Source organism: Siphateles boraxobius, unplaced genomic scaffold (genome assembly GCF_051911475.1).
Source record: "Siphateles boraxobius isolate OS27281-9 unplaced genomic scaffold, OSU_SipBor_1 5, whole genome shotgun sequence".
In the NCBI taxonomy this organism is placed as follows: domain Eukaryota; kingdom Metazoa; phylum Chordata; class Actinopteri; order Cypriniformes; family Leuciscidae; genus Siphateles; species Siphateles boraxobius.
Genome location: NW_027509141.1, coordinates 31,667,393 through 31,679,962, shown reverse-complemented (window position 1 = coordinate 31,679,962; position 12,570 = coordinate 31,667,393).

Below are 12,570 nucleotides of genomic sequence, written 5' to 3'. Positions count from 1 at the left end.
GCCTCTCAGCCCGCGCCTCAGGCTGACGCTCGACGCCGCTCGCGCTCTCACAACCGCAAGCCGCCTTCTGAGCGACGGGGTCCTCGGCCCAAGATTGTGCTGAACCCCGAGCCTCGAAAGCCGTCCTAGCCACAAGAATGAAAAGAGAGAGTGCGTGTCTCGCAAAAGCCGGACCACTCTCTCTGCAAAAGCTCAAGCATTACCCAGTCCCCTTACAGGCGGCTGGATATGTTCATACAGCAGTCAATGGGCCAGTCACAGAGCTCGCTCACCTGCAAACAAACGCCGTTTTTACGGCGACGCACAGAAAACACAAAAAGAGTCTTTTTCTGCCTGTGTCACTAAGGGTTCACATGTCCACAAAGTGTGCATTCCCAGATACTGTCAAAACAGTGCCAAATTCATTCCCAGCTCAAGCTGCGCACCCCATGAATGTAGATCACGTGCCTACGGTCATGTACGCACCACTACACACAAGCACTGTTCACACAGTTATAAATTCATCCCCAGTAAAAGCGGGAAACATTATAAAAGTGACGCGTGTGCCTACCACTGTTTATGCACCCCCACTTATAAACACTGTCCTTACAGTGTCAAACACAACCCCAGCCCAGGCTGCGAGTTTTACAGAAACAGCGCGCGCTGCTGTAATCACACACGCGCCCATTCACTCAGCTGCTCAGCGCGCGCCCGCGCCTCTGAGAGCTATGAGCTCAGGCGATTCGCTGGCCGGGTCCCTGCGTCACAGCGGCCCGCCCCTAGCCTGTATTCAGCCCATATCTGTACACGCAGCGGCATGGGAAAATATTCCAGATATGCCGAAATGGGTATTGAATATAGTAAAGCACGGATACTCGCTCCAGTTCGCTCGCAGACCACCACGTTTTACGACTGTGGTCGAGACGAAAGTGAGAAAAGAGTGCTCACATGTTCTACGCACCGAGGTGCGCAAACTAATAGAAAAGGGCGCTGTGGAAACTGTTCCCCCCTCTCTGAGCGAGGCAGGTTTTTACAGCCGCTATTTTCTCGTCCCGAAAAAGGATGGCGGTCTCCGCCCCATCCTAGATCTCAGACACCTGAACAAAGCACTAATGATTCGCTCGTTCAGAATGTTAACAACCAAGCATATCCTCGCGCAAGTACGCCCAGGAGATTGGTTTCTCTCAGTGGATCTGAAAGATGCTTACTTTCACATTCCAATAGCGCCTCATCACAGGCCGTTTCTGAGATTCGCTTTCGAGGGACAGTCGTACCAGTACACAGTACTTCCGTTCGGCCTGTCCCTGGCTCCCCGTACATTCACGAAATGTATGGATGCAGCACTTTCCCCCCTAAGGCGAAGGGGAGTGCGAATACTGAATTATCTCGACGATTGGCTGATTCTAGCACAATCAGAGAGTCAGTTAATAACACACAGATCTTGGATTATCAGCCATTTAGAATGCCTGGGTCTAAGAATCAATTTTGCAAAAAGCATACTATCTCCCAGCCAGAGGATTTCTTTCCTGGGAATAGTTCTAGACTCGATGCAAATGATAGCGCGTCTCTCATCAGAGCGCGCGCTCACCATCCGGCGCCTTGCAACATCATTCAGGGCGGGCGCGCTCGCCCCCGTCAAGCGGTTTCAGAGGATGCTCGGTCTCATGGCCTCAGCATCGGCCGTACTCCAGCTAGGATTGTTGCATATGCGCCCTCTCCAACGCTGGCTCAAGAGCCGCGTCCCTACTCACGCGTGGCGTTCGGGCCACCTTTTAATCAGAGCGAACCACGGCTGTATAAAAGCCCTGACGCACTGGAAAGCCGCCGACTGGTACCAGTCAGGCGTGAGTCTGGGTGTGAACACAAGGAGAAAGATGATAACGACAGATGCCTCCAAAATAGGTTGGGGGGCCCTTTACGAGGGCAGGCCTGTCTCCGGCTTTTGGTCAAACCCGGAGAAGCGCCTACACATAAACTGTCTGGAAATGAAAGCGGTCGCTTTGGCTCTCAGAGCCCTGCTCCCACAGCTGAGAAACGAACACGTCTTGGTCCGAACGGACAAAATGACGGTAGTATCGTACATAAATCGCCAGGGTGGACTCAGGTCGAGCTCCATGCATTCAATGGCCAGGAGACTCATTTTATGGTCCCAGCACAACTTGCGCTCGCTGAGAGCAGCGCATGTGCTAGGTGCCCTGAACCAGGGGGCGGAAATGCTATCCAGAGACAAAATTCTCCCAGGAGAATGGGCTCTCAACCCGCTGACGATTCACTGGTTATGGAAAACCTTTGGCAAAGCGGAGATCGACCTCTTCGCCTCCAAGGAGAACGCGTACTGCCCTCTTTTCTTCACGAAAAGCATGGATGCGCTCGCCCAGAGCTGGCCGAGCCGTCCCTTATATGCCTTTCCCCCGATCGCGATGCTACCGCAGGTCATCAGTCGGGTCAGAGAGGAGAAAAACGCAGTGCTGCTGATAGCCCCACTCTGGAAGAACCAAACATGGTTTCCAGATCTGATGCAAATGCAATCTGCACCACGGCCGATTCCACTGAGGCCAGACCTCCTCAGTCAGGCCAACGGGATGATATTTCATCCCCGCCCCGATCTGTGGGCCCTTCATGCATGGCCCCTCAACGGGTTCCCAGGAACCTCACGAGCGGAGCACTAAAAACCATCGCTGAGGCGCGGGCGCCCTCCACGAGACGCTTATATGCCCAGAAATGGAAAGTGTTCAGTGTCTGGTGTAATGCCAAGGGCCTGAACCCTGAAACATGCGAGATTACGAACGTACTCGCTTTTCTACAAGGGCTTCTGGAGGCGGGCCGCGCCCCCTCCACGCTCAAAGTATATGTGGCGGCCATCACAGCATCACACGACCCTGTAATGGAACGTCCATTGGGAAGAAACGACCTAATTATTCGTTTCCTAAGGGGCGCTAGGTGGATGAACCCTTCACGCCCCACCTCAGTGCCGATCTGGGACCTAGCTACTGTCCTAGACGCTCTTAAAGGGCCTCCGTTCGAACCACTCCGAACCGTGCACCTTAAACAGCTCTCGCTCAAGACTGCGCTCTTGCTGGCACTCGCCTCGGTCAAGAGAGTGGGCGACCTGCACGCGCTTTCGACAAGCACTGCCTGCCTAGAATTCGGACCTAACGACTGCAGGGTCGTCCTTAGACCGAAACATGGGTATATTCCTAAAGTGCTCACCACTCCCTTCAGAGCACAGGTTATTCAATTCAATTCAATTCAAATTTATTTGTATAGCGCTTTTCACAATACACATTGTCTCAAAGCAGCTTTACAGAAATTGCATTTCGGAAAATGTACATAGAAAAATACAGTTAGTTAATCAAGTATTAATTTATGGCATAACATATCGCCGGCTTTGAGTCGTCTCTTCACAGGCGTCGAGTCGTCTCTTCACAGGCGTTGGGGCATCTGAAGTCTCCGTGAGAGGCTGGATACAAACTGGAGCTGACGAACGCTATTTACCTCGGGACTAGCGTCCCGAGATAACAGCAGAAAGGCAGATGGGAAATAATTAGCATAGCTGATGTTCATAATGTTAATGCATTCGAACTGATTCAGCAGTAGTATCAAAGGTTAAGCATTAAGTGAATGCTTGGTTAAAGAGATGCGTCTTTAATCTAGTTTTAAACTGGGACAGCGAGTCTGAGTCTCGTACAATATCAGGAAGGCTATTCCAGAGTTTAGGAGCTAAATGCGAGAACGCCCTCCCTCCTTTAGTGGACTTAGATATCCTAGGAATGACCAGAAGCCTCGAATTTAGTGATCTTAAAGAGCGCGATGGATTGTATGGCGATAGAAGGTCTGTTAAATACACAGGAGCTAAACCATTTAGGGCTTTATAGGTCAGTAGGAATACTTTGTAATTGATACGGAACTTGATAGGTAACCAGTGTAGAGATGATAAAATAGGTGTTATATGATCATATTTCCTTGATCTAGTAAGAACTCTAGCAGCTGCATTTTGCACTAACTGTAGCTTGTTGATTGAGGATGCAGGACAGCCAGCTAATAAAGCATTACAGTAATCTAGTCTCGAGGTCATGAATGCATGAACTAACTTTTCTGCATCAGAAACAGATAGCATGTTGCGTAGCTTAGCAATGTTTCTAAGGTGGAAAAAGGCTGTTCTTGTAATATATGAAATATGATTTTCGAAGGTCAAGTTGCGGTCTAGTATAACACCCAGGTCTTTTACTGTAGTGGATAAAGTAACAGGACATCCTTCTAAATTAAAGTTGTATTGTAAGGGATTGTGACGATCTGCGGCTGGAGTGCCCGCTTGAGCCTCTGGAGGGCACTCCTTCCTAGTTTATTGTTTCCATTATGTTTCACCCTGGACTGATTATGGTTTATTTGTTGCACCTGTTTTAGATTGAGCGTCCCTGATTTAAGCCTGAGTTTTCCCTTTGTTCAGGGCTCAGTATTGTAAGTGTTTGTAAGTGTCTGACTGCATTACCTAGCCTTGTTCCAGTTTCCTTCTATTCTAGTGTTTCGGTTCCTTGATTATCTGCCTGTTCCCGGTTTCCCGTTTGCCTTATCCCTGCACGGATTTGATGTTTGTTTGGACTGCTTACCTGGTTTTGACCCCTGCCTGTTTCCTTGTACCTGTCTCTGGATTCTCCTCTTAATAAAGCCCGCGTTTGGATCACCTCTGTCCATGTTCCATGTGCAGATTCATGACAGAATACTGAGCCCCAACTGATCCAGCGGCTGAGAGGAACACGGACCTCGATATGGATCCCACAGCGCAGATCGTAAGCCTCCGTCAAGGAGAACGTCCTCTCAAGGTTTTTGTGACCGATTTTTTGAAGCTCTCTCGTCAGTCCTACTTGAATGATTTCTGTTTGATGATGCTCTTTCGGGGAGGACTGTCTGAACCGCTCGGCTCTGCTATACCATTTCCGTGTTCAAGCTGGACTCTAACCCAATATATTGACCTGGCCCTTTCCATGAGCGGTTCGGCTTTTACTGTGGATTTTTTGAAACTTTTGCTTCACAAAGGACCCGACGATTCGCCACTTTACAAGGTACCCACTGAATCCACGCATCAATTGTCTCCCGGTGAACCAGCGCATCACACGCGCTCCGCCGAGTTTGCGCTACATGAAAGCCCAGTTGAACCAGCGCTTCGTAAAGGGTCCGCCGTATCCACGCAACATGTGAATCCCGACGTTCTAACACTTCACGTAAGCTCCGTTATATTCCTGCCTCAAGAGTTTTCTACTGAGTCTGAGCGCGTGCCAGCTGAATCAAGTGAGTCAAGTGCCGAGTCAAGTGAGTCAAGTGCCGAGTCAAGTGAGTCAACTGCCGAGTCAAGTACCGCCGAATCAAGTGAGTCAAGTACCGCCGAATCAAGTGAGTCAAGTGCCGCCGATTCAAGTGAGTCAAGTGCCGCCGATTCAAGTGAGTCAAGTGCCGCCGATTCAAGTGAGTCAAGTGCCGCCGAGTCAAGTGAGTCAAGTGCCGCCGAGTCAAGTGAGTCAAGTGCCGCCGAGTCAAGTGAGTCAAGTGCCGCCGAGTCAAGTGAGTCAAGTGCCGCCGAGTCAAGTGAGTCAAGTGCCGCCGAGTCAAGTGCCGCCGAGTCAAGTGCCGCCGAGTCAAGTGCCGCCGAGTCAAGTGCCGCCGAGTCAAGTGCCGCCGAGTCAAGTGCCGCCGAGTCAAGTGCCGCCGAGTCAAGTGCCGCCGAGTCAAGTGCCGCCGAGTCAAGTGCCGCCGAGTCAAGTGAGTCAAGTCCCGAGTCAAGTGAATCTAGTGCCGTGTCAAGTGAATCTAGTGCCGTGTCAAGTGAATCTAGTACCAAGTCGAGTGAATCAAATGAGTCGAGCCAAATGAGTGAATCCAGTCAAGTCAGTGTATCAAGCCCAGTGACTCGCCGTCGCAGGAGGAGAAGGAGGACTCGTTTGGTTCGCCAGGCTCCGGTGGGTGTTCCCAGACTTCTCGCCCTGCCGGCCCCGCCTCCGCGCCTCGCCCTGCCGGCCCCGCCTCCGCGCCTCGCCCTGCCGGCCCCGCCTCCGCGCCTCGCCCTGCCGGCCCCGCCTCCGCGCCTCGCCCTGCCGGCCCCGCCTCCGCGCCTCGCCCTGCCGGCCCCGCCTCCGCGCCTCGCCCTGCCGGCCCCGCCTCTGCGCCTCGCCTTACCTGCGCCTCTCAAGCTTCGGGAGCCTTTTCCAGTAGCGGTTTCCAGCCCGGAGGCTTTAGCTTTCAATTTCCCCATGAACTTTTTGGGGGGGGGCAATAGGTACCCTAAGAGGGCCATGGAGGTGGCATCTACGTGGACCCTTGCACTACCACCTACACCTGAGAGGGTCATGGAGGTGGTGCCTACATGGACCTTTGCACAACCACCTTCGCCTGAGTTTACCATGTCACTGGTCCTGTCCAGCCCTGTGCTCCCCACGTCTTGGTCCCCTGTTAAGTGTCCTCTGCCCTGGTCCTGTGTTATGTGTACTCTGTCCTGTTCACCTGTCACTTATGCTCCAGCCTGTCTTCCTGCCAAGCATGCTCCGCCCTGGCTACTTGCGGAGCGTGCCTCCCCGTGGTCTCTTGCCCTGCTCTGGTCTCCAGGCCCCAGGTCTCTCCATGGGCCTGGCCCCCTGCCTCTCCACGGGCCTGGCCCTCCATCCCATCCCCCGTCGACCTCCCTCCGGAGCTCTTAGGAGCGTCTGGAAGCCGCTCCTTAGAGGGGGGGTTATGTGACGATCTGCGGCTGGAGTGCCCGCTTGAGCCTCTGGAGGGCACTCCTTCCTAGTTTATTGTTTCCATTATGTTTCACCCTGGACTGATTATGGTTTATTTGTTGCACCTGTTTTAGATTGAGCGTCCCTGATTTAAGCCTGAGTTTTCCCTTTGTTCAGGGCTCAGTATTGTAAGTGTTTGTAAGTGTCTGACTGCATTACCTAGCCTTGTTCCAGTTTCCTTCTATTCTAGTGTTTCGGTTCCTTGATTATCTGCCTGTTCCCGGTTTCCCGTTTGCCTTATCCCTGCACGGATTTGATGTTTGTTTGGACTGCTTACCTGGTTTTGACCCCTGCCTGTTTCCTTGTACCTGTCTCTGGATTCTCCTCTTAATAAAGCCCGCGTTTGGATCACCTCTGTCCATGTTCCATGTGCAGATTCATGACAGGGATTTTGTGGGTAGTTTTTTGGACCAATAAGTAATACCTCCGTTTTATCTGAATTTAATAGCAGGAAATTACACGTCATCCAGCATTTTATATCATTTAGACACTCTGTCAATTTAGATAAGTTAGTGTTTTCATCTGGTCGTGATGAGATATATAATTGAGTGTCATCAGCATAACAGTGGAAATTAATTCCATGTTTTCTTATAGGCAGTTATCTCCCTAACTGCGCTATCGTCCCCAGCAGACGAACACGACGCTAATCTACTCTGCCCCGTTAGGGCTCTCAGAGTGTATTTGGAGCGTTCTGCCCTATTCAGACAGACAGAACAACTGTTTGTATGCTTTGGCGGCCGTACGAAAGGTTCCGCCGTTTCAAAGCAGAGAATCTCTCACTGGATAGTTGAAGCTATAGCGCTGGCTTATGAAGCTAAGGGACTTCAATGCCCCTGGGGAGTCAAAGCACACTCCACCAGGAGTGTGGCTTCTTCCTGGGCATGGTCGAGCGGGATACCGATCGAGGATATTTGTGCGGCGGCAGGCTGGGCCTCACCGTCCACATTTATCAGGTTCTACAACCTACAGGTCCCGACACTGCATTCCAATGTACTATCAGCATGATGCTAGTTGAACTACGAGTTCGTATCTAGATTATGTATGTGCTTGTGTCACACTGAGCGCCTTCTAGCCGCTCTGTATTCTTTCCCACATATAAAGCTCGCCTCTGCCGGCTAGTTGGATGATAACTTTGCTTTTTTAGCTCAGGCACCTGCCTCTGGCTATCATAAGGCGAAGTTCAGCACGCACGGCGTTTTGCATGGTGTTCCCATAGCGTAAGCTACTTACGCAATAGGAGAGACCTCTCGAAAGGGAACGACTCGGTTACTAACGTAACCTCGGTTCCCTGAGAGGAGGGAACGAGTATTGCGTAAGCTGCCGTGCTTGTGCTTGGTTAGTTCGCTTCAGTCGTTTTAACCTAAAGAACTCTCATGACGGGGCGCCCAATATATAGCTCTTGGCCACGCCCATCTTGGCGGGCTCTGACGCGCGCGGGCGCGAAGCGCGCTCATTGGTCGCGCATTCAGAGTCGCCCCGTCATTGGTTCGAGCAAGTTGCCGCAGCACAGCCAATGACCGAGGTGCCTTCGTTCATTGCTGTCAGCTGTGCAGCTGCAATGCGTTTTACATAAAGACTTCAATATTCTCGAGAAAAGGAGTTTTCCCATAGCGTAAGCTACTTACGCAATACTCGTTCCCTCCTCTCAGGGAACCGAGGTTACGTTAGTAACCGAGTCGTTTCTTTAGCAGAGGAGAAAATGGCAGAAAGATGAAGAGGGCGAAGAAATGCATTGCAGACAATAGATGACAGTGAGTTAATAAGACACTAGATTAGATCGTGCAGGGATCATGTTTGTGACCGATTTTATTAGAGACACAATAACATCTCAGACACAGCGCAGGAACGGCGTAGTGCCAGATATTAAATCACTACTTTACATTAAGATATTTGGCAGCTGGGAAAATGCATCAATGCAGCAGTGATGATATGGTTCTGACACAAACTTCTGTAAGCAGAGTGATCACAAACAATTACAGCATTCCAGAACCTCTTATTGTGTCGCAGTTCATTTTGTTTCGACTAGACATTCCAACATTGCAGGCTCAAAAAAATGCATTTATGAATAGAGCAGGCTTCCGCACTAGCAGGGTGAATGAACCGTAAACAAATTTATTATTAACCGCTATAAGCTCCCACGTCTGCTTCTGTGCTGTGACACCCGGCCTGATTTTCCTTTAAGGATGGCCTTGTGTTCATCCACTAACTGGGCTCACAGTAAACACTGTTCCTCTGTCCAATTGAGCTTTCTTGTGGTTCTTGTTTTTTTATTCCATGTTTGCTACATTAAAACCAACATTCAAACCACCACTTAAATAGACAGTGGAACATTTTTTATCATTCTAATCCAATCAAATACCTTATAGGAAATTAACAGTATGGTAAATAAAAAAAGGATTGTGTTTGTGTGTGTGTGTGTGTGTGTGTGTGTGTGTGTGTGTGTGTGTGTGTGTGTGTGTGTGTGTGTGTGTGTGTGTGTGTGTGTGTGTGTGTGTGTGTGTGTGTGTGTGAGTGTGTGTGTGTGTGTGTGTGTGTGTGTGTGTGTGTGTGTGCAAGAATGGTCAAATAGGAAAAATTACGCATGTAATTTCAAAGTGAAGGCTTAGAATAGACCCTATACTTAAAATCACTATTTTTTTCCTTCTTGGACAACCAACCAATCACAGTCTTCAAAAGATTGTGTCAAACATAGCAACGGGGTCAGCCCCGCCTCCTCACTAAGATAAAAGTTTTTGTCTTTTCCTTACTCAGAGTTGCTCTCAGATCGGTCCCGAATCGCTCTTAAGCTAAGAATCCTATGTAAAAGATTTTAAGCTAAATTAAGAGTTTTCTGAGAGGATTCTTAGAATCTTTTAAGAATACTGGCCCAGGATCTTTTGAATTTAAAGGAAAAGGGGAAGTGTTTAGCTGTGGTGTGCTGTGTGAGGGACAATCAGTTGCCTCTAATATTGTGTAATTTGTACCATTACTGCCTTTATTTTCTATATTAGCATTAGATAGCATGTCAGCTTAGCCAAACACTGAAATGTCCCTCATTGCACGTGTTTATGACGTCACATTTAGCTTATATAGTTAAATATTTGTTGTTTGCCTATTTTGTTCTTGCTATGAAGATAAAAATACTCCAATTACTGTCTTCTATAATTGTTATATACTGTGTAAATTTCCTGTGTTTCCTTAATTTACACTTGTAATAAACCATAGGGAACAAACAGGCTAAAATGTCTCCCCTTCAGCTAAAAAAGACACACCTCATGTACTGTGTTTGTTTACATTTTATTTATCTAAATGTGTGCTTTAAGAGAATTAGAATTAAGAGAATTAAAAGATTTATGAGAATTTTATATAAGATGTTATGAAACACATAGTTACTGTGCACGATTAGGTCTTTGTCAAGGCACTCTTACTTTATTTAGAAACAGAAAAGGAATATTTCACTCAAAGACAATGTTTGAGTTATCTTTAAGCACATTATGAAGAAAAAAAAATACAATTTGAGCTGATATTTTTGTCCACCAGGGGCCGTATTCACAAAGAATTTTATTTTACCACTAGGAGTACTCCTAAATCACACTAAAATATTTTAGCTAGGAGTTTTCTCTTAAAAGTTATTCAAAACGCCTTTCAGACCTACTCTTAGTAAGGAAAAATGACAACTCCTAAACTAAGAGTGATTCTTCGTTGCTATGGATGACGTAAATTCTCATGCACGAGTTTCCTCGCAATGATCACGGTGATTGGTTGTTAGATGACAGGGCCATCATACGGAACATAACACAGACGCAACAAATCATGGAATTACGACATCTAAATATGTCTGTGTCCTACAATAGTATCCAGCTGCAGACCCGCAGCACCACCAGTTTCAGAACCCCAGCGCCAGAACCGGAAGTAAGGGGCGGACCTTACGTTCTAACACCAGCGCCAGGACCGGAAGTGAGGGGCGGAGCTTACGTTCTAAACCGAGTAACGCCACCTAACGTTTTGGAGCGTAATTTGCTTAGACACGAAACGTCATTATTACACACGAAATGTCATACTTTATACCTATTATAATGATACATTAAGGTATAGTACAATAAGCATTTAAAACATTGATTTTGTGTAATATAATTCTATATAGTTATCCGTTTTATTGTATTATGAGAGTTACTTCCTGATCGTGAAAATAATGCTTGAAACTTGTGGTCATTTTATATAAAATATACTTTATTTCACAAGAACATGTGCAGCATGCATTTTTCTTTATGTAAAATAATGTCAAAAATCTAAAAAGAGAGAGAAAATCCGGCATTGTTTTAAAAGAAACCATAAAAATGTACCGTACTTCAAATAATAGCCGAGTCCCAAATAGACGATTGTCTCTTTTCACGCCTGGTGTGGCTGCAGGTCTGGGTAAATATAAGTCCGGTCTCAAATAGAGGTCGGGTCTGTTTTTTAGTTTCAGGTTGTATTAAATCTTCTAAAACCCGTCAGATCGTCCGCTTTTTGGCGGAATAGAATGACTGCTGCGCATGACAGGGCGCTTAACGAGCAGAGAGTGAGAGAGCCCCGGCCGCGCGCGCGCACTCTCACGTCTTCAAACAACACGAGCACTGTCTTGCTCTTTATTTGTCACATACCAGTTATAGTTCATACAACGAGCAGTGACTCACTGTGTAATAAAAACATACCCTAAATATTATTTAAAAGGTGCAACAATTTTTTAATATTTTTAAATACTTGCAAAAATAACCATGCTTGTGTCATTGTAAATAATTCCGCCCCTCCCTCACTTCCGGTTCTGGCGCTGGGGTTCTTCTGGCACTGGGGTTCTGAAACTGGTGGTGCTGCGGGTCTGCAGCTGGATATATCTCGTGTCCTACACAAAATAATAATAGTAATGTCATCAAAATGCAAATATAATGACATGTTTGTGCAGCCCCAGTGAAGTGTAATTCTAAAATGGCAGAGAGAGAGAGAGAGAAAAGTGTTGAATTCAATTAAATTAAATCAAGGTAGCCTAATACCCTAATGAAACCGCCACTTGCCTAATAATGAAAAACGACACTTGCATTAACACTTGCTTGGTTAATTGACATCCTATTAGTATGGAAGCTTGTTTCCGCCACTGAATAAAAATAAATAAAAATAATTGCGACTTTTTTTCTCACAATTGCGAGATATGAAGTCAGAATTGTGAGAAATAAAGTCGCAATTGCGAGATATAGGAAGTCGCAATTGTGAGATATAAAAAGTCGCAATTACCTTTTTTATTTTTCATTCTGTGGCGGAAACAAGCAAGGAAATGTTGCTCCTATTGAAGTAATTTAATAGTTGAATGATGGTGGATTATGAACTCGCCAAAACAGAAAAGAAAGCCCAACTGGACGCAGGATCAGTTACTGCTGCTGGCCCAGTTGGTGCTGAAAAAATAAAAAAATAAAAATAAAAGGGAAATTCGACACTGGGATATCAAGTAAAACTAAGCGTGAGACATAGGAGAAGATTTGTTTGCAGATCAATGCAGCATTCCCGCTTGTGTCGCAGACCCCGGACGACTGCGAGAGGCGGTGTATGCGCTACAATCCTTTGTGAATAGGTCTTAGTGAGTTAGGAGTCCTCTCGACTTCTTTTAAGCTGTCCCAGACTTAGGTGCTACTTTTAGGGCTAAAATGCTTCGTGAATTACTCTAAGTGAAAAAAATTAGGAGTCCTAAAGTTAGGAGTGACACGCCCATTATTTTTAGGAGTTGCTACTAAATTCGCCAGTTAGGAGCATAGACAGTAAAAGAAATTGACACAGCGACCCCGTTGATTTCAACGGAGAGAGTTGAAGCCAAACA